General features: G+C 53.3%; 11 non-coding genes across 11 annotated transcripts; all 11 read right to left on the minus strand.

The window, feature by feature from the left end:
• Positions 1-2,551: 2,551 nt before the first annotated feature.
• trnat-ugu (transfer RNA threonine (anticodon UGU)) lies at positions 2,552-2,624 on the minus strand. The gene has a single exon. It is a non-coding gene; the product is annotated as a tRNA-Thr (tRNA).
• Positions 2,625-4,420: 1,796 nt separating this feature from the next.
• Positions 4,421-4,493, minus strand: trnat-ugu (transfer RNA threonine (anticodon UGU)). Its single transcript has one exon. It is a non-coding gene; the product is annotated as a tRNA-Thr (tRNA).
• A 6,372-nt stretch (positions 4,494-10,865) lies between these two features.
• trnat-cgu (transfer RNA threonine (anticodon CGU)) lies at positions 10,866-10,938 on the minus strand. The gene has a single exon. It is a non-coding gene; the product is annotated as a tRNA-Thr (tRNA).
• An 8,430-nt stretch (positions 10,939-19,368) lies between these two features.
• trnat-ugu (transfer RNA threonine (anticodon UGU)) lies at positions 19,369-19,441 on the minus strand. The gene has a single exon. It is a non-coding gene; the product is annotated as a tRNA-Thr (tRNA).
• Positions 19,442-20,207: 766 nt separating this feature from the next.
• Positions 20,208-20,280, minus strand: trnat-cgu (transfer RNA threonine (anticodon CGU)). The gene has a single exon. It is a non-coding gene; the product is annotated as a tRNA-Thr (tRNA).
• A 956-nt stretch (positions 20,281-21,236) lies between these two features.
• Positions 21,237-21,309, minus strand: trnat-ugu (transfer RNA threonine (anticodon UGU)). The gene has a single exon. It is a non-coding gene; the product is annotated as a tRNA-Thr (tRNA).
• A 1,795-nt stretch (positions 21,310-23,104) lies between these two features.
• Positions 23,105-23,177, minus strand: trnat-ugu (transfer RNA threonine (anticodon UGU)). Its single transcript has one exon. It is a non-coding gene; the product is annotated as a tRNA-Thr (tRNA).
• A 766-nt stretch (positions 23,178-23,943) lies between these two features.
• Positions 23,944-24,016, minus strand: trnat-cgu (transfer RNA threonine (anticodon CGU)). Its single transcript has one exon. It is a non-coding gene; the product is annotated as a tRNA-Thr (tRNA).
• A 956-nt stretch (positions 24,017-24,972) lies between these two features.
• trnat-ugu (transfer RNA threonine (anticodon UGU)) lies at positions 24,973-25,045 on the minus strand. Its single transcript has one exon. It is a non-coding gene; the product is annotated as a tRNA-Thr (tRNA).
• Positions 25,046-25,811: 766 nt separating this feature from the next.
• Positions 25,812-25,884, minus strand: trnat-cgu (transfer RNA threonine (anticodon CGU)). Its single transcript has one exon. It is a non-coding gene; the product is annotated as a tRNA-Thr (tRNA).
• A 956-nt stretch (positions 25,885-26,840) lies between these two features.
• trnat-ugu (transfer RNA threonine (anticodon UGU)) lies at positions 26,841-26,913 on the minus strand. The gene has a single exon. It is a non-coding gene; the product is annotated as a tRNA-Thr (tRNA).
• Between the last annotated feature and the right edge of the window lie 322 nt (positions 26,914-27,235).

A 27,235-nucleotide genomic window follows, 5' to 3' on the forward strand; every position in this document is an offset into this window, starting at 1 on the left:
TCGGTGAACACACACGGCCCCGTACTTTGCCTGCAGAAGAAAGAAATTTTTGGATTTCAACTGAACGCTCGAAGTGATAAAAACTGAAATTGCAGGAAAAGCTCAACTTGACGAAAGCAGCAGCTATCAGTCCAACAGGGTTATTCAAGAGAGCGACTCGTTGCAGCTGGCCTGGCAACGAGGATAAATGCGATAAGGCCCCAGTGAGATTTGAACTCACGCCTTCTGGTTTACGAGACCAGCGCTCTAACCGCTGAGCTATGGAGCCGGGCGAGCGGCCGCCGCGAACCTTTGGCTGATTGGGTAACAGCCCTCGCGTCACCGTCTGGACAGTTTGAACACTCTCTCTCCCCGTGCGCGCGTGGGTTTGCTCCGGCTGCTCCGGTTACAGAGATGTGCAGCTTCTGCGGGATTGGCCACGCTTCATTGTCCCATTGTGTACGGTGATTGTGCGGGCTCGATGGATTAGTCAGCATTCAATGTACAACGATGCAGTGTGCGGAATGGGTCTGGGTAGATTGCTCTCTGCAGGTCGGTGTTGACGAGATTAGAATAAATTAGATTGGCGACAGTGTGGAAACAGGCCCTTCAGCCCAACAAGTCCACATCAACCCACCCAGACCCGTTTCTCTCTGAATAATGTACCTACGACTAGGGGCAATTTAGAATGGCCAATTCACTCGACTTGCACGTCTTTGGACTGTGGGAGGAAACCGGAGCAAACCCACGCAGATTCTGGGCGAATGTGCAAACTCGACACAGACAGTCCCCTGAAGCTGGAATCGTGACGGCGTCCCTTGAGCTGCGAGGCAGCAGTGCGAACCACTGAGCGGCTAGTTGGGCGGAATGGCCTGTTTCCAAACTGGAGGGATTCTATGCTTCTGTGATAGCTGAGAATCACCGGGAGACAGAATTGGGAATGGTCATTCGGTAGCTTGGAGTGATTGAGGTCAGCGATCTGAAACTGAAATCGGTGAACACACGCAGAACTGTTCTTTGCCTGCGGAAGAAAGAAGTTTTTGCATTTCAACTGAACGCTGTAAGTGACAAAAACAGAAGTCGCAGGAAAAGCTCAACAGGTCTGAGACGAGAAATGAGAGGCGAGAGATGTCTTTTACTTCAGGGTCATGACGCTGGCGTTTCAGACATCAATTCCCAGGCACTTGACAAAAGCAGCAGCTATCAGTCCAACAGGAGCGCGACTCGTCCGTCCGGTCGTTGCTGGTGAACGCTCGCGCCTCCCAAGGATCTTCGGTTGGACGACACACAGGCGAAGAGCAATTTGAACATAGCACTCCGCAGCGTCATACCACAAGACTGAGAGACCCCAGTGAGATTTGAACTCACGACCTCTGGTTTACAAGACCAGTGCTCTAACTGCTGAGCTATGGAGCCAGGCGCGAGCGAGCCCTGCGCTAGTGGCTGATTAGGTAACACTGGCTGACTCAAAGCGCTTGGGACACAGGTTCCAATCGACCCTCGCGTCACCGTCTGGACAGTTTGAACATTCTCCCCGTGTGCGCGTGGGTTTGCTCCGGCTGCTCCGTTTACAAAGATTTCCCACTGTGTCCTACTCACCACCTGCTCTGACGCACTGATTTCCCACTGTGTCACACTCACTACCTACAGTGTCACACTCATTTCCAACGATGTCCCACCTATTACCTGCAGTGTCACACTTATTTCCCATGGTGCCCCTCTCAATATCTGCACTTTTACACTCATGTCCCACTGTGTACCACTCATTACGTGCACTGTCACACTCATTTCCCATTGTGTCCAACTCACTGCCTGCACTATCACACTCATGTCCCACTGTGTCCCATTCACAACCTGCAGTGCCACACTCATTTACCACTGTGCCCAAATTGCGACGTGCAGTGTCACACTAATTTCCCAATGTGTTGCTCTCACTATCTGCACTATCACACTCATTTCCCACTGTGTCCCACTCAATACCTGCACTGTCTCACTCATTTCCCACTGTGTCCCACTCACTACCTGCACTCTCACACTCATTTCCCATTGTGTCCAACTCACTGCCTGCACTGTCACACTCATTTACCGCTGTGTCCCACTCACTACCTGCAGTGTCACACTCATTTCACACTGGGTCCCACTCACGACCTGCAGTGCCACACTCAGTTACCACCCTGCCCAAATTACTACATGCAGTTTCACACTCATTTCCCAATGTGTTGCTCTCACTACCTGCACAGTCTCACTCGTTTCCCACTGTGTCACCGTCTGGAAAGTTTGAACACTCTCTCTCCCCGTGTGCGCGTGGGTTTGCTCCGGCTGCTCCGTTTACAAAGATGGATTTCAACTGAACGCTCGAAGTGACAAAATCTGAAATTGCAGGAAAAGCTCAACTTGACAAAAGCAGCAGCTATCAGCCCAACAGGGTTATTCAGGAGCGCGACACGTTCCTCAGGTGGTTGGGATGTACGCGCGCGCTTCCGATGAAGTCGGTTGGACTATAATGCGTCAGTCGCGTACCAAACTTCGAAACTGACTGCGGGCTGGTCTGGTAACGAGGGTAAATGCGATGAGGCCCCAGTGAGATTTGAACTCACGACCTCTGGTTTACAAGACCAGTGCTCTAACCGCTGAGCTATGGAGCCAGGCGGCAGGTCGCTCAGCGGAACTTGGCTGACTGGTTAACACTGGCTGAGTCAGAACGCTTGGGACACAGGTTCCAATCGACCCTCGCGTCACCGTCTGAACGGTTTGAACATTCTCCCCGTGGGTTTGCTCCGGCTGCTCCGTTTACAAAGAAGTGTAGCTTCTGCGGGATTGGCCACGCTTCATTGTCCCATTGTGTACGGTGATTGTGCGGGCTCGGTGGATGGGTCAGCATTCAATGTACAACGATGCAGTGTGCGGAATGGGCCTGGGTAGATTGCTCTCTGCAGGTCGGTGTGGACGAGATAAGAATATATGAGATTGGTGACAGTGTGGAAACAGGCCCTTCAGCCCAACAAGTCCAAACTGTTTCCAAACTGGAGGGATTCTGTGCTCCTGTGATATCTGAGAATCACCGGGAGACATCATCGGTCAGCGATCTCAAACTGAAATCGGTGAACACACACGGCCCCGTTCTTTGCCTGCAGAACAAAGAAGTTTTTGGATTTCAACTGAACGCTGTAAGTGACAAAAGCAGAAGTTGCAGGAAAGCTCAACTTGACTAAAGTAGCAGCTCTCAGTCCAACAGGGTTATTCGGGAGCGCGTCTCGTTCCTCTGGTGTTTGGGGGTGAAAACTCGCCCTTCCTAAGAAGCCGCTTGGACCATAAACAGGCGTTGAGCGATTCGAACATGGTACTCGTCAGTCGCATACCAAACATTGAAACTGACTGCGGGCTGGCCTGGCAAAGAGGATAAATGCGATGAGGCCCCAGTGAGATTTGAACTCACGCCCTCTGGTTTACGAGACCAGTGCTCTAACCGCTGAGCTATGGAGCCGGGCGAGCGGCCACCGCGAACCTTTGGCTGATTGGGTAACAGCCCTCGCGTCACCGTCTGGACAGTTTGAACACTCTCTCTCCCCGTGCGCGCGTGGGTTTGCTCCGGCTGCTCCGGTTACAGAGATGTGCAGCTTCTGCGGGATTGGCCACGCTTCATTGTCCCATTGTGTACGGTGATTGTGCAGGCCCGGTGGATGGGTCAGCATTCAATGTACAACGATGCAGTGTGCGGAATGGGTCTGGGTAGACTGCTCTCTGCAGGTCGGTGTTGACGAGATTAGAATAAATTAGATTGGCGACAGTGTGGAAACAGGCCCTTCAGCCCAACAAGTCCACATCAACCCACCCAGACCCGTTTCTCTCTGAATAATGTACCTACGACTAGGGGCAATTTAGAATGGCCAATTCACACGACTTGCACGTCTTTAGACAGTGGGAGCGAACCGGAGCAAACCCACGCAGACTCTGGGCGAATGTGCAAACACGACACAGACAGTCCCCTAAAGCTGGAATCGTGACTGCGTCCCTAGTGCTGTGAGGCAGCAGTGCGAACCACTGAGCGGCTAGTTGGGCGGAATGGCCTGTTTCCAAACTGGAGGGATTCTATGCTTCTGTGATAGCTGAGAATCACCGGGAGACATGATTGGGAATGGTCATTCGGTCGCTTGGAGTGACTGAGGTCAGCGATCTCAAACTTTAATCGGTGAACACACACAGCCCCGTTCTTTGCCTGCAGAAGAAAGAAGTTGCAGGAAAACCTGCTCACCTGGTCGGAGACGAGAAATGAGAGGCGTTTCAGACATCAATTCCCAAAAGCAGCAGCTATGAGTCCAACAGGAACGCCACCCGCCCCGCCGGTGGACGCTCGTGCTTCCAAGGAGCCGGTTGGACGACAAACGGGCGAGGAGCAATTTGAAGAACACAGCGCTCCTCAGCGTCATACCACAAGACTGAGAGGCCCCAGTGAGATTTGAACTCACGACCTCTGGTTTACAAGACCAGTGCTCTAACCGCTGAGCTATGGAGCCAGGCGGCAGGTCGCTCAGCGGAACTTGGCTGACTGGTTAACACTGGCTGAGTCAGAACGCTTGGGACACAGGTTCCAATCGACCCTCGCGTCACCGTCTGAACGGTTTGAACATTCTCCCCGTGGGTTTGCTCCGGCTGCTCCGTTTACAAAGAAGTGTAGCTTCTGCGGGATTGGCCACGCTTCATTGTCCCATTGTGTACGGTGATTGTGCGGGCTCGGTGGATGGGTCAGCATTCAATGTACAACGATGCAGTGTGCGGAATGGGCCTGGGTAGATTGCTCTCTGCAGGTCGGTGTGGACGAGATAAGAATATATGAGATTGGTGACAGTGTGGAAACAGGCCCTTCAGCCCAACAAGTCCAAACTGTTTCCAAACTGGAGGGATTCTGTGCTCCTGTGATATCTGAGAATCACCGGGAGACATCATCGGTCAGCGATCTCAAACTGAAATCGGTGAACACACACGGCCCCGTTCTTTGCCTGCAGAACAAAGAAGTTTTTGGATTTCAACTGAACGCTGTAAGTGACAAAAGCAGAAGTTGCAGGAAAGCTCAACTTGACTAAAGTAGCAGCTCTCAGTCCAACAGGGTTATTCGGGAGCGCGTCTCGTTCCTCTGGTGTTTGGGGGTGAAAACTCGCCCTTCCTAAGAAGCCGCTTGGACCATAAACAGGCGTTGAGCGATTCGAACATGGTACTCGTCAGTCGCATACCAAACATTGAAACTGACTGCGGGCTGGCCTGGCAAAGAGGATAAATGCGATGAGGCCCCAGTGAGATTTGAACTCACGCCCTCTGGTTTACGAGACCAGTGCTCTAACCGCTGAGCTATGGAGCCGGGCGAGCGGCCACGGCGAACCTTTGGCTGATTGGGTAACAGCCCTCGCGTCACCGTCTGGACAGTTTGAACACTCTCTCTCCCCGTGCGCGCGTGGGTTTGCTCCGGCTGCTCCGGTTACAGAGATGTGCAGCTTCTGCGGGATTGGCCACGCTTCATTGTCCCATTGTGTACGGTGATTGTGCAGGCCCGGTGGATGGGTCAGCATTCAATGTACAACGATGCAGTGTGCGGAATGGGTCTGGGTAGACTGCTCTCTGCAGGTCGGTGTTGACGAGATTAGAATAAATTAGATTGGCGACAGTGTGGAAACAGGCCCTTCAGCCCAACAAGTCCACATCAACCCACCCAGACCCGTTTCTCTCTGAATAATGTACCTACGACTAGGGGCAATTTAGAATGGCCAATTCACACGACTTGCACGTCTTTAGACAGTGGGAGCGAACCGGAGCAAACCCACGCAGACTCTGGGCGAATGTGCAAACTCGACACAGACAGTCCCCTAAAGCTGGAATCGTGACTGCGTCCCTAGTGCTGTGAGGCAGCAGTGCGAACCACTGAGCGGCTAGTTGGGCGGAATGGCCTGTTTCCCAACTGGAGGGATTCTATGCTTCTGTGATAGCTGAGAATCACCGGGAGACATGATTGGGAATGGTCATTCGGTCGCTTGGAGTGACTGAGGTCAGCGATCTCAAACTTTAATCGGTGAACACACACAGCCCCGTTCTTTGCCTGCAGAAGAAAGAAGTTGCAGGAAAACCTGCTCACCTGGTCGGAGACGAGAAATGAGAGGCGTTTCAGACATCAATTCCCAAAAGCAGCAGCTATGAGTCCAACAGGAGCGCCACCCGCCCCGCCGGTGGACGCTCGTGCTTCCAAGAAGCCGGTTGGACGACAAACGGGCGAGGAGCAATTTGAAGAACACAGCGCTCCTCAGCGTCATACCACAAGACTGAGAGGCCCCAGTGAGATTTGAACTCACGACCTCTGGTTTACAAGACGAGTGCTCTAACCGCTGAGCTATGGAGCCAGGCGACAGGACCCTCAGCGGAACTTGGCTGACTGGTTAACACTGGCTGAGTCAGAACGCTTGGGACACAGGTTCCAATCGACCCTCGCGTCACCGTCTGAACGGTTTGAACATTCTCCCCGTGGGTTTGCTCCGGCTGCTCCGTTTACAAAGAAGTGTAGCTTCTGCGGGATTGGCCACGCTTCATTGTCCCATTGTGTACGGTGATTGTGCGGGCTCGGTGGATTAGTCAGCATTCAATGTAGAATGATGCAGTGCGCGGAATGGGCCTGGGTAGATTGCTCTCTGCAGGTCGGTGTGGACGAGATAAGAATATATGAGATTGGTGACAGTGTGGAAACAGGCCCTTCAGCCCAACAAGTCCAAACTGTTTCCAAACTGGAGGGATTCTGTGCTCCTGTGATATCTGAGAATCACCGGGAGACATCATCGGTCAGCGATCTCAAACTGAAATCGGTGAACACACACGGCCCCGTTCTTTGCCTGCAGAACAAAGAAGTTTTTGGATTTCAACTGAACGCTGTAAGTGACAAAAGCAGAAGTTGCAGGAAAGCTCAACTTGACAAAAGTAGCAGCTCTCAGTCCAACAGGGTTATTCGGGAGCGCGTCGCGTACCTCTGGTGTTTGGGGGTGAAAACTCGCCCTTCCTAAGAAGCCGCTTGGACCATAAACAGGCGTTGAGCGATTCGAACATGGTACTCGTCAGTCGCATACCAAACATTGAAACTGACTGCGGGCTGGCCTGGCAAAGAGGATAAATGCGATGAGGCCCCAGTGAGATTTGAACTCACGCCCTCTGGTTTACGAGACCAGTGCTCTAACCGCTGAGCTATGGAGCCGGGCGAGCAGCCGCCGCGAACCTTTGGCTGATTGGGTAACAGCCCTCGCGTCACCGTCTGGACAGTTTGAACACTCTCTCTCCCCGTGCGCGCGTGGGTTTGCTCCGGCTGCTCCGGTTACAGAGATGTGCAGCTTCTGCGGGATTGGCCATGCTTCATTGTCCCATTGTGTACGGTGATTGTGCGGGCCCGGTGGATGGGTCAGCATTCAATGTACAACGATGCAGTGTGCGGAATGGGTCTGGGTAGACTGCTCTCTGCAGGTCGGTGTTGACGAGATTAGAATACATTAGATTGGCGACAGTGTGGAAACAGGCCCTTCAGCCCAACAAGTCCACATCAACCCACCCAGACCCGTTTCTCTCTGAATAATGTACCTACGACTAGGGGCAATTTAGAATGGCCAATTCACACGACTTGCACGTCTTTAGACAGTGGGAGCGAACCGGAGCAAACCCACGCTGACTCTGGGCGAATGTGCAAACTCGACACAGACAGTCCCCTAAAGCTGGAATCGTGACTGCGTCCCTAGTGCTGTGAGGCAGCAGTGCGAACCACTGAGCGGCTAGTTGGGCGGAATGGCCTGTTTCCCAACTGGAGGGATTCTATGCTTCTGTGATAGCTGAGAATCACCGGGAGACATGATTGGGAATGGTCATTCGGTCGCTTGGAGTGACTGAGGTCAGCGATCTCAAACTTTAATCGGTGAACACACACAGCCCCGTTCTTTGCCTGCAGAAGAAAGAAGTTGCAGGAAAACCTGCTCACCTGGTCGGAGACGAGAAATGAGAGGCGTTTCAGACATCAATTCCCAAAAGCAGCAGCTATGAGTCCAACAGGAGCGCCACCCGCCCCGCCGGTGGACGCTCGTGCTTCCAAGAAGCCGGTTGGACGACAAACGGGCGAGGAGCAATTTGAAGAACACAGCGCTCCTCAGCGTCATACCACAAGACTGAGAGGCCCCAGTGCGATTTGAACTCACGACCTCTGGTTTACAAGACCAGTGCTCTAACCGCTGAGCTATGGAGCCAGGCGGCTGGGCGCTCAGCGGAACTTGGCTGACTGGTTAACACTGGCTGAGTCAGAACGCTTGGGACACAGGTTCCAATCGACCCTCGCGTCACCGTCTGAACGGTTTGAACATTCTCCCCGTGGGTTTGCTCCGGCTGCTCCGTTTACAAAGAAGTGTAGCTTCTGCGGGATTGGCCACGCTTCATTGTCCCATTGTGTACGGTGATTGTGCGGGCTCGGTGGATGGGTCAGCATTCAATGTACAACGATGCAGTGTGCGGAATGGGCCTGGGTAGATTGCTCTCTGCAGGTCGGTGTGGACGAGATAAGAATATATGAGATTGGTGACAGTGTGGAAACAGGCCCTTCAGCCCAACAAGTCCAAACTGTTTCCAAACTGGAGGGATTCTGTGCTCCTGTGATATCTGAGAATCACCGGGAGACATCATCGGTCAGCGATCTCAAACTGAAATCGGTGAACACACACGGCCCCGTTCTTTGCCTGCAGAACAAAGAAGTTTTTGGATTTCAACTGAACGCTGTAAGTGACAAAAGCAGAAGTTGCAGGAAAGCTCAACTTGACTAAAGTAGCAGCTCTCAGTCCAACAGGGTTATTCGGGAGCGCGTCTCGTTCCTCTGGTGTTTGGGGGTGAAAACTCGCCCTTCCTAAGAAGCCGCTTGGACCATAAACAGGCGTTGAGCGATTCGAACATGGTACTCGTCAGTCGCATACCAAACATTGAAACTGACTGCGGGCTGGCCTGGCAAAGAGGATAAATGCGATGAGGCCCCAGTGAGATTTGAACTCACGCCCTCTGGTTTACGAGACCAGTGCTCTAACCGCTGAGCTATGGAGCCGGGCGAGCGGCCGCCGCGAACCTTTGGCTGATTGGGTAACAGCCCTCGCGTCACCGTCTGGACAGTTTGAACACTCTCTCTCCCCGTGCGCGCGTGGGTTTGCTCCGGCTGCTCCGGTTACAGAGATGTGCAGCTTCTGCGGGATTGGCCACGCTTCATTGTCCCATTGTGTACGGTGATTGTGAAGTCCGGTGGATGGGTCAGCATTCAATGTACAACGATGCAGTGTGCGGAATGGGTCTGGGTAGACTGCTCTCTGCAGGTCGGTGTTGACGAGATTAGAATAAATTAGATTGGCGACAGTGTGGAAACAGGCCCTTCAGCCCAACAAGTCCACATCAACCCACCCAGACCCGTTTCTCTCTGAATAATGTACCTACGACTAGGGGCAATTTAGAATGGCCAATTCACACGACTTGCACGTCTTTAGACAGTGGGAGCGAACCGGAGCAAACCCACGCAGACTCTGGGCGAATGTGCAAACACGACACAGACAGTCCCCTAAAGCTGGAATCGTGACTGCGTCCCTAGTGCTGTGAGGCAGCAGTGCGAACCACTGAGCGGCTAGTTGGGCGGAATGGCCTGTTTCCAAACTGGAGGGATTCTATGCTTCTGTGATAGCTGAGAATCACCGGGAGACATGATTGGGAATGGTCATTCGGTCGCTTGGAGTGACTGAGGTCAGCGATCTCAAACTTTAATCGGTGAACACACACAGCCCCGTTCTTTGCCTGCAGAAGAAAGAAGTTGCAGGAAAACCTGCTCACCTGGTCGGAGACGAGAAATGAGAGGCGTTTCAGACATCAATTCCCAAAAGCAGCAGCTATCAGTCCAACAGGAGCGCCACCCGCCCCGCCGGTGGACGCTCGTGCTTCCAAGAAGCCGGTTGGACGACAAACGGGCGAGGAGCAATTTGAAGAACACAGCGCTCCTCAGCGTCATACCACAAGACTGAGAGGCCCCAGTGAGATTTGAACTCACGACCTCTGGTTTACAAGACCAGTGCTCTAACCGCTGAGCGATGGAGCCAGGCGCCAGGTCGCTCTGTGGAACTTGGCTGACTGGTTAACACTGGCTGAGTCAGAACGCTTGGGACACAGGTTCCAATCGACCCTCGCGTCACCGTCTGAACGGTTTGAACATTCTCCCCGTGGGTTTGCTCCGGCTGCTCCGTTTACAAAGAAGTGTAGCTTCTGCGGGATTGGCCACGCTTCATTGTCCCATTGTGTACGGTGATTGTGCGGGCTCGGTGGATGGGTCAGCATTCAATGTACAACGATGCAGTGTGCGGAATGGGCCTGGGTAGATTGCTCTCTGCAGGTCGGTGTGGACGAGATAAGAATATATGAGATTGGTGACAGTGTGGAAACAGGCCCTTCAGCCCAACAAGTCCAAACTGTTTCCAAACTGGAGGGATTCTGTGCTCCTGTGATATCTGAGAATCACCGGGAGACATCATCGGTCAGCGATCTCAAACTGAAATCGGTGAACACACACGGCCCCGTTCTTTGCCTGCAGAACAAAGAAGTTTTTGGATTTCAACTGAACGCTGTAAGTGACAAAAGCAGAAGTTGCAGGAAAGCTCAACTTGACTAAAGTAGCAGCTCTCAGTCCAACAGGGTTATTCGGGAGCGCGTCTCGTTCCTCTGGTGTTTGGGGGTGAAAACTCGCCCTTCCTAAGAAGCCGCTTGGACCATAAACAGGCGTTGAGCGATTCGAACATGGTACTCGTCAGTCGCATACCAAACATTGAAACTGACTGCGGGCTGGCCTGGCAAAGAGGATAAATGCGATGAGGCCCCAGTGAGATTTGAACTCACGCCCTCTGGTTTACGAGACCAGCGCTCTAACCGCTGAGCTATGGAGCCGGGCGAGCGGCCACGGCGAACCTTTGGCTGATTGGGTAACAGCCCTCGCGTCACCGTCTGGACAGTTTGAACACTCTCTCTCCCCGTGCGCGCGTGGGTTTGCTCCGGCTGCTCCGGTTACAGAGATGTGCAGCTTCTGCGGGATTGGCCACGCTTCATTGTCCCATTGTGTACGGTGATTGTGCAGGCCCGGTGGATGGGTCAGCATTCAATGTACAACGATGCAGTGTGCGGAATGGGTCTGGGTAGACTGCTCTCTGCAGGTCGGTGTTGACGAGATTAGAATAAATTAGATTGGCGACAGTGTGGAAACAGGCCCTTCAGCCCAACAAGTCCACATCAACCCACCCAGACCCGTTTCTCTCTGAATAATGTACCTACGACTAGGGGCAATTTAGAATGGCCAATTCACACGACTTGCACGTCTTTAGACAGTGGGAGCGAACCGGAGCAAACCCACGCAGACTCTGGGCGAATGTGCAAACTCGACACAGACAGTCCCCTAAAGCTGGAATCGTGACTGCGTCCCTAGTGCTGTGAGGCAGCAGTGCGAACCACTGAGCGGCTAGTTGGGCGGAATGGCCTGTTTCCCAACTGGAGGGATTCTATGCTTCTGTGATAGCTGAGAATCACCGGGAGACATGATTGGGAATGGTCATTCGGTCGCTTGGAGTGACTGAGGTCAGCGATCTCAAACTTTAATCGGTGAACACACACAGCCCCGTTCTTTGCCTGCAGAAGAAAGAAGTTGCAGGAAAACCTGCTCACCTGGTCGGAGACGAGAAATGAGAGGCGTTTCAGACATCAATTCCCAAAAGCAGCAGCTATGAGTCCAACAGGAGCGCGACCCGCCCCGCCGGTGGACGCTCGTGCTTCCAAGAAGCCGGTTGGACGACAAACGGGCGAGGAGCAATTTGAAGAACACAGCGCTCCTCAGCGTCATACCACAAGACTGAGAGGCCCCAGTGAGATTTGAACTCACGACCTCTGGTTTACAAGACGAGTGCTCTAACCGCTGAGCTATGGAGCCAGGCGACAGGACCCTCAGCGGAACTTGGCTGACTGGTTAACACTGGCTGAGTCAGAACGCTTGGGACACAGGTTCCAATCGACCCTCGCGTCACCGTCTGAACGGTTTGAACATTCTCCCCGTGGGTTTGCTCCGGCTGCTCCGTTTACAAAGAAGTGTAGCTTCTGCGGGATTGGCCACGCTTCATTGTCCCATTGTGTACGGTGATTGTGCGGGCTCGGTGGATTAGTCAGCATTCAATGTAGAATGATGCAGTGCGCGGAATGGGCCTGGGTAGATTGCTCTCTGCAGGTCGGTGTGGACGAGATAAGAATATATGAGATTGGTGACAGTGTGGAAACAGGCCCTTCAGCCCAACAAGTCCAAACTGTTTCCAAACTGGAGGGATTCTGTGCTCCTGTGATATCTGAGAATCACCGGGAGACATCATCGGTCAGCGATCTCAAACTGAAATCGGTGAACACACACGGCCCCGTTCTTTGCCTGCAGAACAAAGAAGTTTTTGGATTTCAACTGAACGCTGTAAGTGACAAAAGCAGAAGTTGCAGGAAAGCTCAACTTGACAAAAGTAGCAGCTCTCAGTCCAACAGGGTTATTCGGGAGCGCGTCGCGTACCTCTGGTGTTTGGGGGTGAAAACTCGCCCTTCCTAAGAAGCCGCTTGGACCATAAACAGGCGTTGAGCGATTCGAACATGGTACTCGTCAGTCGCATACCAAACATTGAAACTGACTGCGGGCTGGCCTGGCAAAGAGGATAAATGCGATGAGGCCCCAGTGAGATTTGAACTCACGCCCTCTGGTTTACGAGACCAGTGCTCTAACCGCTGAGCTATGGAGCCGGGCGAGCGGCCGCCGCGAACCTTTGGCTGATTGGGTAACAGCCCTCGCGTCACCGTCTGGACAGTTTGAACACTCTCTCTCCCCGTGCGCGCGTGGGTTTGCTCCGGCTGCTCCGGTTACAGAGATGTGCAGCTTCTGCGGGATTGGCCATGCTTCATTGTCCCATTGTGTACGGTGATTGTGCGGGCCCGGTGGATGGGTCAGCATTCAATGTACAACGATGCAGTGTGCGGAATGGGTCTGGGTAGACTGCTCTCTGCAGGTCGGTGTTGACGAGATTAGAATAAATTAGATTGGCGACAGTGTGGAAACAGGCCCTTCAGCCCAACAAGTCCACATCAACCCACCCAGACCCGTTTCTCTCTGAATAATGTACCTACGACTAGGGGCAATTTAGAATGGCCAATTCACACGACTTGCACGTCTTTAGACAGTGGGAGCGAACCGGAGCAAACCCACGCAGACTCTGGGCGAATGTGCAAACTCGACACAGACAGTCCCCTAAAGCTGGAATCGTGACTGCGTCCCTAGTGCTGTGAGGCAGCAGTGCGAACCACTGAGCGGCTAGTTGGGCGGAATGGCCTGTTTCCCAACTGGAGGGATTCTATGCTTCTGTGATAGCTGAGAATCACCGGGAGACATGATTGGGAATGGTCATTCGGTCGCTTGGAGTGACTGAGGTCAGCGATCTCAAACTTTAATCGGTGAACACACACAGCCCCGTTCTTTGCCTGCAGAAGAAAGAAGTTGCAGGAAAACCTGCTCACCTGGTCGGAGACGAGAAATGAGAGGCGTTTCAGACATCAATTCCCAAAAGCAGCAGCTATGAGTCCAACAGGAGCGCCACCCGCCCCGCCGGTGGACGCTCGTGCTTCCAAGAAGCCGGTTGGACGACAAACGGGCGAGGAGCAATTTGAAGAACACAGCGCTCCTCAGCGTCATACCACAAGACTGAGAGGCCCCAGTGCGATTTGAACTCACGACCTCTGGTTTACAAGACCAGTGCTCTAAACGCTGAGCTATGCAGCCAGGCGGCTGGGCGCTCAGCGGAACTTGGCTGACTGGTTAACACTGGCTGAGTCAGAACGCTTGGGACACAGGTTCCAATCGACCCTCGCGTCACCGTCTGAACGGTTTGAACATTCTCCCCGTGGGTTTGCTCCGGCTGCTCCGTTTACAAAGAAGTGTAGCTTCTGCGGGATTGGCCACGCTTCATTGTCCCATTGTGTACGGTGATTGTGCGGGCTCGGTGGATGGGTCAGCATTCAATGTACAACGATGCAGTGTGCGGAATGGGCCTGGGTAGATTGCTCTCTGCAGGTCGGTGTGGACGAGATAAGAATATATGAGATTGGTGACAGTGTGGAAACAGGCCCTTCAGCCCAACAAGTCCAAACTGTTTCCAAACTGGAGGGATTCTGTGCTCCTGTGATATCTGAGAATCACCGGGAGACATCATCGGTCAGCGATCTCAAACTGAAATCGGTGAACACACACGGCCCCGTTCTTTGCCTGCAGAACAAAGAAGTTTTTGGATTTCAACTGAACGCTGTAAGTGACAAAAGCAGAAGTTGCAGGAAAGCTCAACTTGACTAAAGTAGCAGCTCTCAGTCCAACAGGGTTATTCGGGAGCGCGTCTCGTTCCTCTGGTGTTTGGGGGTGAAAACTCGCCCTTCCTAAGAAGCCGCTTGGACCATAAACAGGCGTTGAGCGATTCGAACATGGTACTCGTCAGTCGCATACCAAACATTGAAACTGACTGCGGGCTGGCCTGGCAAAGAGGATAAATGCGATGAGGCCCCAGTGAGATTTGAACTCACGCCCTCTGGTTTACGAGACCAGTGCTCTAACCGCTGAGCTATGGAGCCGGGCGAGCGGCCGCCGCGAACCTTTGGCTGATTGGGTAACAGCCCTCGCGTCACCGTCTGGACAGTTTGAACACTCTCTCTCCCCGTGCGCGCGTGGGTTTGCTCCGGCTGCTCCGGTTACAGAGATGTGCAGCTTCTGCGGGATTGGCCACGCTTCATTGTCCCATTGTGTACGGTGATTGTGAAGTCCGGTGGATGGGTCAGCATTCAATGTACAACGATGCAGTGTGCGGAATGGGTCTGGGTAGACTGCTCTCTGCAGGTCGGTGTTGACGAGATTAGAATAAATTAGATTGGCGACAGTGTGGAAACAGGCCCTTCAGCCCAACAAGTCCACATCAACCCACCCAGACCCGTTTCTCTCTGAATAATGTACCTACGACTAGGGGCAATTTAGAATGGCCAATTCACACGACTTGCACGTCTTTAGACAGTGGGAGCGAACCGGAGCAAACCCACGCAGACTCTGGGCGAATGTGCAAACACGACACAGACAGTCCCCTAAAGCTGGAATCGTGACTGCGTCCCTAGTGCTGTGAGGCAGCAGTGCGAACCACTGAGCGGCTAGTTGGGCGGAATGGCCTGTTTCCAAACTGGAGGGATTCTATGCTTCTGTGATAGCTGAGAATCACCGGGAGACATGATTGGGAATGGTCATTCGGTCGCTTGGAGTGACTGAGGTCAGCGATCTCAAACTTTAATCGGTGAACACACACAGCCCCGTTCTTTGCCTGCAGAAGAAAGAAGTTGCAGGAAAACCTGCTCACCTGGTCGGAGACGAGAAATGAGAGGCGTTTCAGACATCAATTCCCAAAAGCAGCAGCTATGAGTCCAACAGGAGCGCCACCCGCCCCGCCGGTGGACGCTCGTGCTTCCAAGAAGCCGGTTGGACGACAAACGGGCGAGGAGCAATTTGAAGAACACAGCGCTCCTCAGCGTCATACCACAAGACTGAGAGGCCCCAGTGCGATTTGAACTCACGACCTCTGGTTTACAAGACCAGTGCTCTAACCGCTGAGCTATGGAGCCAGGCGGCTGGGCGCTCAGCGGAACTTGGCTGACTGGTTAACACTGGCTGAGTCAGAACGCTTGGGACACAGGTTCCAATCGACCCTCGCGTCACCGTCTGAACGGTTTGAACATTCTCCCCGTGGGTTTGCTCCGGCTGCTCCGTTTACAAAGAAGTGTAGCTTCTGCGGGATTGGCCACGCTTCATTGTCCCATTGTGTACGGTGATTGTGCGGGCTCGGTGGATGGGTCAGCATTCAATGTACAACGATGCAGTGTGCGGAATGGGCCTGGGTAGATTGCTCTCTGCAGGTCGGTGTGGACGAGATAAGAATATATGAGATTGGTGACAGTGTGGAAACAGGCCCTTCAGCCCAACAAGTCCAAACTGTTTCCAAACTGGAGGGATTCTGTGCTCCTGTGATATCTGAGAATCACCGGGAGACATCATCGGTCAGCGATCTCAAACTGAAATCGGTGAACACACACGGCCCCGTTCTTTGCCTGCAGAACAAAGAAGTTTTTGGATTTCAACTGAACGCTGTAAGTGACAAAAGCAGAAGTTGCAGGAAAGCTCAACTTGACTAAAGTAGCAGCTCTCAGTCCAACAGGGTTATTCGGGAGCGCGTCTCGTTCCTCTGGTGTTTGGGGGTGAAAACTCGCCCTTCCTAAGAAGCCGCTTGGACCATAAACAGGCGTTGAGCGATTCGAACATGGTACTCGTCAGTCGCATACCAAACATTGAAACTGACTGCGGGCTGGCCTGGCAAAGAGGATAAATGCGATGAGGCCCCAGTGAGATTTGAACTCACGCCCTCTGGTTTACGAGACCAGTGCTCTAACCGCTGAGCTATGGAGCCGGGCGAGCGGCCGCCGCGAACCTTTGGCTGATTGGGTAACAGCCCTCGCGTCACCGTCTGGACAGTTTGAACACTCTCTCTCCCCGTGCGCGCGTGGGTTTGCTCCGGCTGCTCCGGTTACAGAGATGTGCAGCTTCTGCGGGATTGGCCACGCTTCATTGTCCCATTGTGTACGGTGATTGTGAAGTCCGGTGGATGGGTCAGCATTCAATGTACAACGATGCAGTGTGCGGAATGGGTCTGGGTAGACTGCTCTCTGCAGGTCGGTGTTGACGAGATTAGAATAAATTAGATTGGCGACAGTGTGGAAACAGGCCCTTCAGCCCAACAAGTCCACATCAACCCACCCAGACCCGTTTCTCTCTGAATAATGTACCTACGACTAGGGGCAATTTAGAATGGCCAATTCACACGACTTGCACGTCTTTAGACAGTGGGAGCGAACCGGAGCAAACCCACGCAGACTCTGGGCGAATGTGCAAACACGACACAGACAGTCCCCTAAAGCTGGAATCGTGACTGCGTCCCTAGTGCTGTGAGGCAGCAGTGCGAACCACTGAGCGGCTAGTTGGGCGGAATGGCCTGTTTCCAAACTGGAGGGATTCTATGCTTCTGTGATAGCTGAGAATCACCGGGAGACATGATTGGGAATGGTCATTCGGTCGCTTGGAGTGACTGAGGTCAGCGATCTCAAACTTTAATCGGTGAACACACACAGCCCCGTTCTTTGCCTGCAGAAGAAAGAAGTTGCAGGAAAACCTGCTCACCTGGTCGGAGACGAGAAATGAGAGGCGTTTCAGACATCAATTCCCAAAAGCAGCAGCTATGAGTCCAACAGGAACGCCACCCGCCCCGCCGGTGGACGCTCGTGCTTCCAAGAAGCCGGTTGGACGACAAACGGGCGAGGAGCAATTTGAAGAACACAGCGCTCCTCAGCGTCATACCACAAGACTGAGAGGCCCCAGTGCGATTTGAACTCACGACCTCTGGTTTACAAGACCAGTGCTCTAACCGCTGAGCTATGGAGCCAGGCGGCTGGGCGCTCAGCGGAACTTGGCTGACTGGTTAACACTGGCTGAGTCAGAACGCTTGGGACACAGGTTCCAATCGACCCTCGCGTCACCGTCTGAACGGTTTGAACATTCTCCCCGTGGGTTTGCTCCGGCTGCTCCGTTTACAAAGAAGTGTAGCTTCTGCGGGATTGGCCACGCTTCATTGTCCCATTGTGTACGGTGATTGTGCGGGCTCGGTGGATTAGTCAGCATTCAATGTAGAATGATGCAGTGTGCGGAATGGGCCTGGGTAGATTGCTCTCTGCAGGTCGGTGTGGACGAGATAAGAATATATGAGATTGGTGACAGTGTGGAAACAGGCCCTTCAGCCCAACAAGTCCAAACTGTTTCCAAACTGGAGGGATTCTGTGCTCCTGTGATATCTGAGAATCACCGGGAGACATCATCGGTCAGCGATCTCAAACTGAAATCGGTGAACACACACGGCCCCGTTCTTTGCCTGCAGAACAAAGAAGTTTTTGGATTTCAACTGAACGCTGTAAGTGACAAAAGCAGAAGTTGCAGGAAAGCTCAACTTGACTAAAGTAGCAGCTCTCAGTCCAACAGGGTTATTCGGGAGCGCGTCTCGTTCCTCTGGTGTTTGGGGGTGAAAACTCGCCCTTCCTAAGAAGCCGCTTGGACCATAAACAGGCGTTGAGCGATTCGAACATGGTACTCGTCAGTCGCATACCAAACATTGAAACTGACTGCGGGCTGGCCTGGCAAAGAGGATAAATGCGATGAGGCCCCAGTGAGATTTGAACTCACGCCCTCTGGTTTACGAGACCAGTGCTCTAACCGCTGAGCTATGGAGCCGGGCGAGCGGCCGCCGCGAACCTTTGGCTGATTGGGTAACAGCCCTCGCGTCACCGTCTGGACAGTTTGAACACTCTCTCTCCCCGTGCGCGCGTGGGTTTGCTCCGGCTGCTCCGGTTACAGAGATGTGCAGCTTCTGCGGGATTGGCCACGCTTCATTGTCCCATTGTGTACGGTGATTGTGAAGTCCGGTGGATGGGTCAGCATTCAATGTACAACGATGCAGTGTGCGGAATGGGTCTGGGTAGACTGCTCTCTGCAGGTCGGTGTTGACGAGATTAGAATAAATTAGATTGGCGACAGTGTGGAAACAGGCCCTTCAGCCCAACAAGTCCACATCAACCCACCCAGACCCGTTTCTCTCTGAATAATGTACCTACGACTAGGGGCAATTTAGAATGGCCAATTCACACGACTTGCACGTCTTTAGACAGTGGGAGCGAACCGGAGCAAACCCACGCAGACTCTGGGCGAATGTGCAAACACGACACAGACAGTCCCCTAAAGCTGGAATCGTGACTGCGTCCCTAGTGCTGTGAGGCAGCAGTGCGAACCACTGAGCGGCTAGTTGGGCGGAATGGCCTGTTTCCAAACTGGAGGGATTCTATGCTTCTGTGATAGCTGAGAATCACCGGGAGACATGATTGGGAATGGTCATTCGGTCGCTTGGAGTGACTGAGGTCAGCGATCTCAAACTTTAATCGGTGAACACACACAGCCCCGTTCTTTGCCTGCAGAAGAAAGAAGTTGCAGGAAAACCTGCTCACCTGGTCGGAGACGAGAAATGAGAGGCGTTTCAGACATCAATTCCCAAAAGCAGCAGCTATGAGTCCAACAGGAGCGCCACCCGCCCCGCCGGTGGACGCTCGTGCTTCCAAGAAGCCGGTTGGACGACAAACGGGCGAGGAGCAATTTGAAGAACACAGCGCTCCTCAGCGTCATACCACAAGACTGAGAGGCCCCAGTGAGATTTGAACTCACGACCTCTGGTTTACAAGACCAGTGCTCTAACCGCTGAGCTATGGAGCCAGGCGGCTGGGCGCTCAGCGGAACTTGGCTGACTGGTTAACACTGGCTGAGTCAGAACGCTTGGGACACAGGTTCCAATCGACCCTCGCGTCACCGTCTGAACGGTTTGAACATTCTCCCCGTGGGTTTGCTCCGGCTGCTCCGTTTACAAAGAAGTGTAGCTTCTGCGGGATTGGCCACGCTTCATTGTCCCATTGTGTACGGTGATTGTGCGGGCTCGGTGGATTAGTCAGCATTCAATGTAGAATGATGCAGTGCGCGGAATGGGCCTGGGTAGATTGCTCTCTGCAGGTCGGTGTTGACGAGATAAGAATATATGAGATTGGTGACAGTGTGGAAACAGGCCCTTCAGCCCAACAAGTCCAAACTGTTTCCAAACTGGAGGGATTCTGTGCTCCTGTGATATCTGAGAATCACCGGGAGACATCATCGGTCAGCGATCTCAAACTGAAATCGGTGAACACACACGGCCCCGTTCTTTGCCTGCAGAACAAAGAAGTTTTTGGATTTCAACTGAACGCTGTAAGTGACAAAAGCAGAAGTTGCAGGAAAGCTCAACTTGACAAAAGTAGCAGCTCTCAGTCCAACAGGGTTATTCGGGAGCGCGTCGCGTTCCTCTGGTGTTTGGGGGTGAAAACTCGCCCTTCCTCAGAAGCCGCTTGGACCATAAACAGGCGTTGAGCGATTCGAACATGGTACTCGTCAGTCGCATACCAAACATTGAAACTGACTGCGGGCTGGCCTGGCAAAGAGGATAAATGCGATGAGGCCCCAGTGAGATTTGAACTCACGCCCTCTGGTTTACGAGACCAGCGCTCTAACCGCTGAGCTATGGAGCCGGGCGAGCGGCCGCCGCGAACCTTTGGCTGATTGGGTAACAGCCCTCGCGTCACCGTCTGGACAGTTTGAACACTCTCTCTCCCCGTGCGCGCGTGGGTTTGCTCCGGCTGCTCCGGTTACAGAGATGTGCAGCTTCTGCGGGATTGGCCACGCTTCATTGTCCCATTGTGTACGGTGATTGTGCGGGCCGATGGATTAGTCAGCATTCAATGTACAACGATGCAGTGTGCGGAATGGGTCTGGGTAGACTGCTCTCTGCAGGTCGGTGTTGACGAGATTAGAATAAATTAGATTGGCGACAGTGTGGAAACAGGCCCTTCAGCCCAACAAGTCCACATCAACCCACCCAGACCCGTTTCTCTCTGAATAATGTACCTACGACTAGGGGCAATTTAGAATGGCCAATTCACACGACTTGCACGTCTTTAGACAGTGGGAGCGAACCGGAGCAAACCCACGCAGACTCTGGGCGAATGTGCAAACACGACACAGACAGTCCCCTAAAGCTGGAATCGTGACTGCGTCCCTAGTGCTGTGAGGCAGCAGTGCGAACCACTGAGCGGCTAGTTGGGCGGAATGGCCTGTTTCCAAACTGGAGGGATTCTATGCTTCTGTGATAGCTGAGAATCACCGGGAGACATGATTGGGAATGGTCATTCGGTCGCTTGGAGTGACTGAGGTCAGCGATCTCAAACTTTAATCGGTGAACACACACAGCCCCGTTCTTTGCCTGCAGAAGAAAGAAGTTGCAGGAAAACCTGCTCACCTGGTCGGAGACGAGAAATGAGAGGCGTTTCAGACATCAATTCCCAAAAGCAGCAGCTATGAGTCCAACAGGAGCGCCACCCGCCCCGCCGGTGGACGCTCGTGCTTCCAAGAAGCCGGTTGGACGACAAACGGGCGAGGAGCAATTTGAAGAACACAGCGCTCCTCAGCGTCATACCACAAGACTGAGAGGCCCCAGTGAGATTTGAACTCACGACCTCTGGTTTACAAGACCAGTGCTCTAACCGCTGAGCTATGGAGCCAGGCGCCAGGTCGCTCAGCGGAACTTGGCTGACTGGTTAACACTGGCTGAGTCAGAACGCTTGGGACACAGGTTCCAATCGACCCTCGCGTCACCGTCTGAACGGTTTGAACATTCTCCCCGTGGGTTTGCTCCGGCTGCTCCGTTTACAAAGAAGTGTAGCTTCTGCGGGATTGGCCACGCTTCATTGTCCCATTGTGTACGGTGATTGTGCGGGCTCGGTGGATTAGTCAGCATTCAATGTAGAATGATGCAGTGCGCGGAATGGGCCTGGGTAGATTGCTCTCTGCAGGTCGGTGTTGACGAGATAAGAATATATGAGATTGGTGACAGTGTGGAAACAGGCCCTTCAGCCCAACAAGTCCAAACTGTTTCCAAACTGGAGGGATTCTGTGCTCCTGTGATATCTGAGAATCACCGGGAGACATCATCGGTCAGCGATCTCAAACTGAAATCGGTGAACACACACGGCCCCGTTCTTTGCCTGCAGAACAAAGAAGTTTTTGGATTTCAACTGAACGCTGTAAGTGACAAAAGCAGAAGTTGCAGGAAAGCTCAACTTGACAAAAGTAGCAGCTCTCAGTCCAACAGGGTTATTCGGGAGCGCGTCTCGTTCCTCTGGTGTTTGGGGGTGAAAACTCGCCCTTCCTAAGAAGCCGCTTGGACCATAAACAGGCGTTGAGCGATTCGAACATGGTACTCGTCAGTCGCATACCAAACATTGAAACTGACTGCGGGCTGGCCTGGCAAAGAGGATAAATGCGATGAGGCCCCAGTGAGATTTGAACTCACGCCCTCTGGTTTACGAGACCAGTGCTCTAACCGCTGAGCTATGGAGCCGGGCGAGCGGCCGCCGCGAACCTTTGGCTGATTGGGTAACAGCCCTCGCGTCACCGTCTGGACAGTTTGAACACTCTCTCTCCCCGTGCGCGCGTGGGTTTGCTCCGGCTGCTCCGGTTACAGAGATGTGCAGCTTCTGCGGGATTGGCCACGCTTCATTGTCCCATTGTGTACGGTGATTGTGAAGTCCGGTGGATGGGTCAGCATTCAATGTACAACGATGCAGTGTGCGGAATGGGTCTGGGTAGACTGCTCTCTGCAGGTCGGTGTTGACGAGATTAGAATAAATTAGATTGGCGACAGTGTGGAAACAGGCCCTTCAGCCCAACAAGTCCACATCAACCCACCCAGACCCGTTTCTCTCTGAATAATGTACCTACGACTAGGGGCAATTTAGAATGGCCAATTCACACGACTTGCACGTCTTTAGACAGTGGGAGCGAACCGGAGCAAACCCACGCAGACTCTGGGCGAATGTGCAAACACGACACAGACAGTCCCCTAAAGCTGGAATCGTGACTGCGTCCCTAGTGCTGTGAGGCAGCAGTGCGAACCACTGAGCGGCTAGTTGGGCGGAATGGCCTGTTTCCAAACTGGAGGGATTCTATGCTTCTGTGATAGCTGAGAATCACCGGGAGACATGATTGGGAATGGTCATTCGGTCGCTTGGAGTGACTGAGGTCAGCGATCTCAAACTTTAATCGGTGAACACACACAGCCCCGTTCTTTGCCTGCAGAAGAAAGAAGTTGCAGGAAAACCTGCTCACCTGGTCGGAGACGAGAAATGAGAGGCGTTTCAGACATCAATTCCCAAAAGCAGCAGCTATGAGTCCAACAGGAGCGCCACCCGCCCCGCCGGTGGACGCTCGTGCTTCCAAGAAGCCGGTTGGACGACAAACGGGCGAGGAGCAATTTGAAGAACACAGCGCTCCTCAGCGTCATACCACAAGACTGAGAGGCCCCAGTGAGATTTGAACTCACGACCTCTGGTTTACAAGACCAGTGCTCTAACCGCTGAGCTATGGAGCCAGGCGCCAGGTTGCTCAGCGGAACTTGGCTGACTGGTTAACACTGGCTGAGTCAGAACGCTTGGGACACAGGTTCCAATCGACCCTCGCGTCACCGTCTGAACGGTTTGAACATTCTCCCCGTGGGTTTGCTCCGGCTGCTCCGTTTACAAAGAAGTGTAGCTTCTGCGGGATTGGCCACGCTTCATTGTCCCATTGTGTACGGTGATTGTGCGGGCTCGGTGGATTAGTCAGCATTCAATGTAGAATGATGCAGTGCGCGGAATGGGCCTGGGTAGATTGCTCTCTGCAGGTCGGTGTTGACGAGATAAGAATATATGAGATTGGTGACAGTGTGGAAACAGGCCCTTCAGCCCAACAAGTCCAAACTGTTTCCAAACTGGAGGGATTCTGTGCTCCTGTGATATCTGAGAATCACCGGGAGACATCATCGGTCAGCGATCTCAAACTGAAATCGGTGAACACACACGGCCCCGTTCTTTGCCTGCAGAACAAAGAAGTTTTTGGATTTCAACTGAACGCTGTAAGTGACAAAAGCAGAAGTTGCAGGAAAGCTCAACTTGACAAAAGTAGCAGCTCTCAGTCCAACAGGGTTATTCGGGAGCGCGTCTCGTTCCTCTGGTGTTTGGGGGTGAAAACTCGCCCTTCCTAAGAAGCCGCTTGGACCATAAACAGGCGTTGAGCGATTCGAACATGGTACTCGTCAGTCGCATACCAAACATTGAAACTGACTGCGGGCTGGCCTGGCAAAGAGGATAAATGCGATGAGGCCCCAGTGAGATTTGAACTCACGCCCTCTGGTTTACGAGACCAGCGCTCTAACCGCTGAGCTATGGAGCCGGGCGAGCGGCCGCCGCGAACCTTTGGCTGATTGGGTAACAGCCCTCGCGTCACCGTCTGGACAGTTTGAACACTCTCTCTCCCCGTGCGCGCGTGGGTTTGCTCCGGCTGCTCCGGTTACAGAGATGTGCAGCTTCTGCGGGATTGGCCACGCTTCATTGTCCCATTGTGTACGGTGATTGTGCGGGCCGGTGGATTAGTCAGCATTCAATGTACAACGATGCAGTGTGCGGAATGGGTCTGGGTAGACTGCTCTCTGCAGGTCGGTGTTGACGAGATTAGAATAAATTAGATTGGCGACAGTGTGGAAACAGGCCCTTCAGCCCAACAAGTCCACATCAACCCACCCAGACCCGTTTCTCTCTGAATAATGTACCTACGACTAGGGGCAATTTAGAATGGCCAATTCACACGACTTGCACGTCTTTAGACAGTGGGAGCGAACCGGAGCAAACCCACGCAGACTCTGGGCGAATGTGCAAACACGACACAGACAGTCCCCTAAAGCTGGAATCGTGACTGCGTCCCTAGTGCTGTGAGGCAGCAGTGCGAACCACTGAGCGGCTAGTTGGGCGGAATGGCCTGTTTCCAAACTGGAGGGATTCTATGCTTCTGTGATAGCTGAGAATCACCGGGAGACATGATTGGGAATGGTCATTCGGTCGCTTGGAGTGACTGAGGTCAGCGATCTCAAACTTTAATCGGTGAACACACACAGCCCCGTTCTTTGCCTGCAGAAGAAAGAAGTTGCAGGAAAACCTGCTCACCTGGTCGGAGACGAGAAATGAGAGGCGTTTCAGACATCAATTCCCAAAAGCAGCAGCTATGAGTCCAACAGGAGCGCCACCCGCCCCGCCGGTGGACGCTCGTGCTTCCAAGAAGCCGGTTGGACGACAAACGGGCGAGGAGCAATTTGAAGAACACAGCGCTCCTCAGCGTCATACCACAAGACTGAGAGGCCCCAGTGAGATTTGAACTCACGACCTCTGGTTTACAAGACCAGTGCTCTAACCGCTGAGCTATGGAGCCAGGCGCCAGGTCGCTCAGCGGAACTTGGCTGACTGGTTAACACTGGCTGAGTCAGAACGCTTGGGACACAGGTTCCAATCGACCCTCGCGTCACCGTCTGAACGGTTTGAACATTCTCCCCGTGGGTTTGCTCCGGCTGCTCCGTTTACAAAGAAGTGTAGCTTCTGCGGGATTGGCCACGCTTCATTGTCCCATTGTGTACGGTGATTGTGCGGGCTCGGTGGATTAGTCAGCATTCAATGTAGAATGATGCAGTGCGCGGAATGGGCCTGGGTAGATTGCTCTCTGCAGGTCGGTGTTGACGAGATAAGAATATATGAGATTGGTGACAGTGTGGAAACAGGCCCTTCAGCCCAACAAGTCCAAACTGTTTCCAAACTGGAGGGATTCTGTGCTCCTGTGATATCTGAGAATCACCGGGAGACATCATCGGTCAGCGATCTCAAACTGAAATCGGTGAACACACACGGCCCCGTTCTTTGCCTGCAGAACAAAGAAGTTTTTGGATTTCAACTGAACGCTGTAAGTGACAAAAGCAGAAGTTGCAGGAAAGCTCAACTTGACAAAAGTAGCAGCTCTCAGTCCAACAGGGTTATTCGGGAGCGCGTCGCGTTCCTCTGGTGTTTGGGGGTGAAAACTCGCCCTTCCTCAGAAGCCGCTTGGACCATAAACAGGCGTTGAGCGATTCGAACATGGTACTCGTCAGTCGCATACCAAACATTGAAACTGACTGCGGGCTGGCCTGGCAAAGAGGATAAATGCGATGAGGCCCCAGTGAGATTTGAACTCACGCCCTCTGGTTTACGAGACCAGCGCTCTAACCGCTGAGCTATGGAGCCGGGCGAGCGGCCGCCGCGAACCTTTGGCTGATTGGGTAACAGCCCTCGCGTCACCGTCTGGACAGTTTGAACACTCTCTCTCCCCGTGCGCGCGTGGGTTTGCTCCGGCTGCTCCGGTTACAGAGATGTGCAGCTTCTGCGGGATTGGCCATGCTTCATTGTCCCATTGTGTACGGTGATTGTGCGGGCCGATGGATTAGTCAGCATTCAATGTACAACGATGCAGTGTGCGGAATGGGTCTGGGTAGACTGCTCTCTGCAGGTCGGTGTTGACGAGATTAGAATAAATTAGATTGGCGACAGTGTGGAAACAGGCCCTTCAGCCCAACAAGTCCACATCAACCCACCCAGACCCGTTTCTCTCTGAATAATGTACCTACGACTAGGGGCAATTTAGAATGGCCAATTCACACGACTTGCACGTCTTTAGACAGTGGGAGCGAACCGGAGCAAACCCACGCAGACTCTGGGCGAATGTGCAAACACGACACAGACAGTCCCCTAAAGCTGGAATCGTGACTGCGTCCCTAGTGCTGTGAGGCAGCAGTGCGAACCACTGAGCGGCTAGTTGGGCGGAATGGCCTGTTTCCAAACTGGAGGGATTCTATGCTTCTGTGATAGCTGAGAATCACCGGGAGACATGATTGGGAATGGTCATTCGGTCGCTTGGAGTGACTGAGGTCAGCGATCTCAAACTTTAATCGGTGAACACACACAGCCCCGTTCTTTGCCTGCAGAAGAAAGAAGTTGCAGGAAAACCTGCTCACCTGGTCGGAGACGAGAAATGAGAGGCGTTTCAGACATCAATTCCCAAAAGCAGCAGCTATGAGTCCAACAGGAGCGCCACCCGCCCCGCCGGTGGACGCTCGTGCTTCCAAGAAGCCGGTTGGACGACAAACGGGCGAGGAGCAATTTGAAGAACACAGCGCTCCTCAGCGTCATACCACAAGACTGAGAGGCCCCAGTGAGATTTGAACTCACGACCTCTGGTTTACAAGACCAGTGCTCTAACCGCTGAGCTATGGAGCCAGGCGCCAGGTTGCTCAGCGGAACTTGGCTGACTGGTTAACACTGGCTGAGTCAGAACGCTTGGGACACAGGTTCCAATCGACCCTCGCGTCACCGTCTGAACGGTTTGAACATTCTCCCCGTGGGTTTGCTCCGGCTGCTCCGTTTACAAAGAAGTGTAGCTTCTGCGGGATTGGCCACGCTTCATTGTCCCATTGTGTACGGTGATTGTGCGGGCTCGGTGGATTAGTCAGCATTCAATGTAGAATGATGCAGTGCGCGGAATGGGCCTGGGTAGATTGCTCTCTGCAGGTCGGTGTTGACGAGATAAGAATATATGAGA

Source organism: Hemiscyllium ocellatum, chromosome 38 (assembly GCF_020745735.1).
Source record: "Hemiscyllium ocellatum isolate sHemOce1 chromosome 38, sHemOce1.pat.X.cur, whole genome shotgun sequence".
Classification (NCBI taxonomy): domain Eukaryota; kingdom Metazoa; phylum Chordata; class Chondrichthyes; order Orectolobiformes; family Hemiscylliidae; genus Hemiscyllium; species Hemiscyllium ocellatum.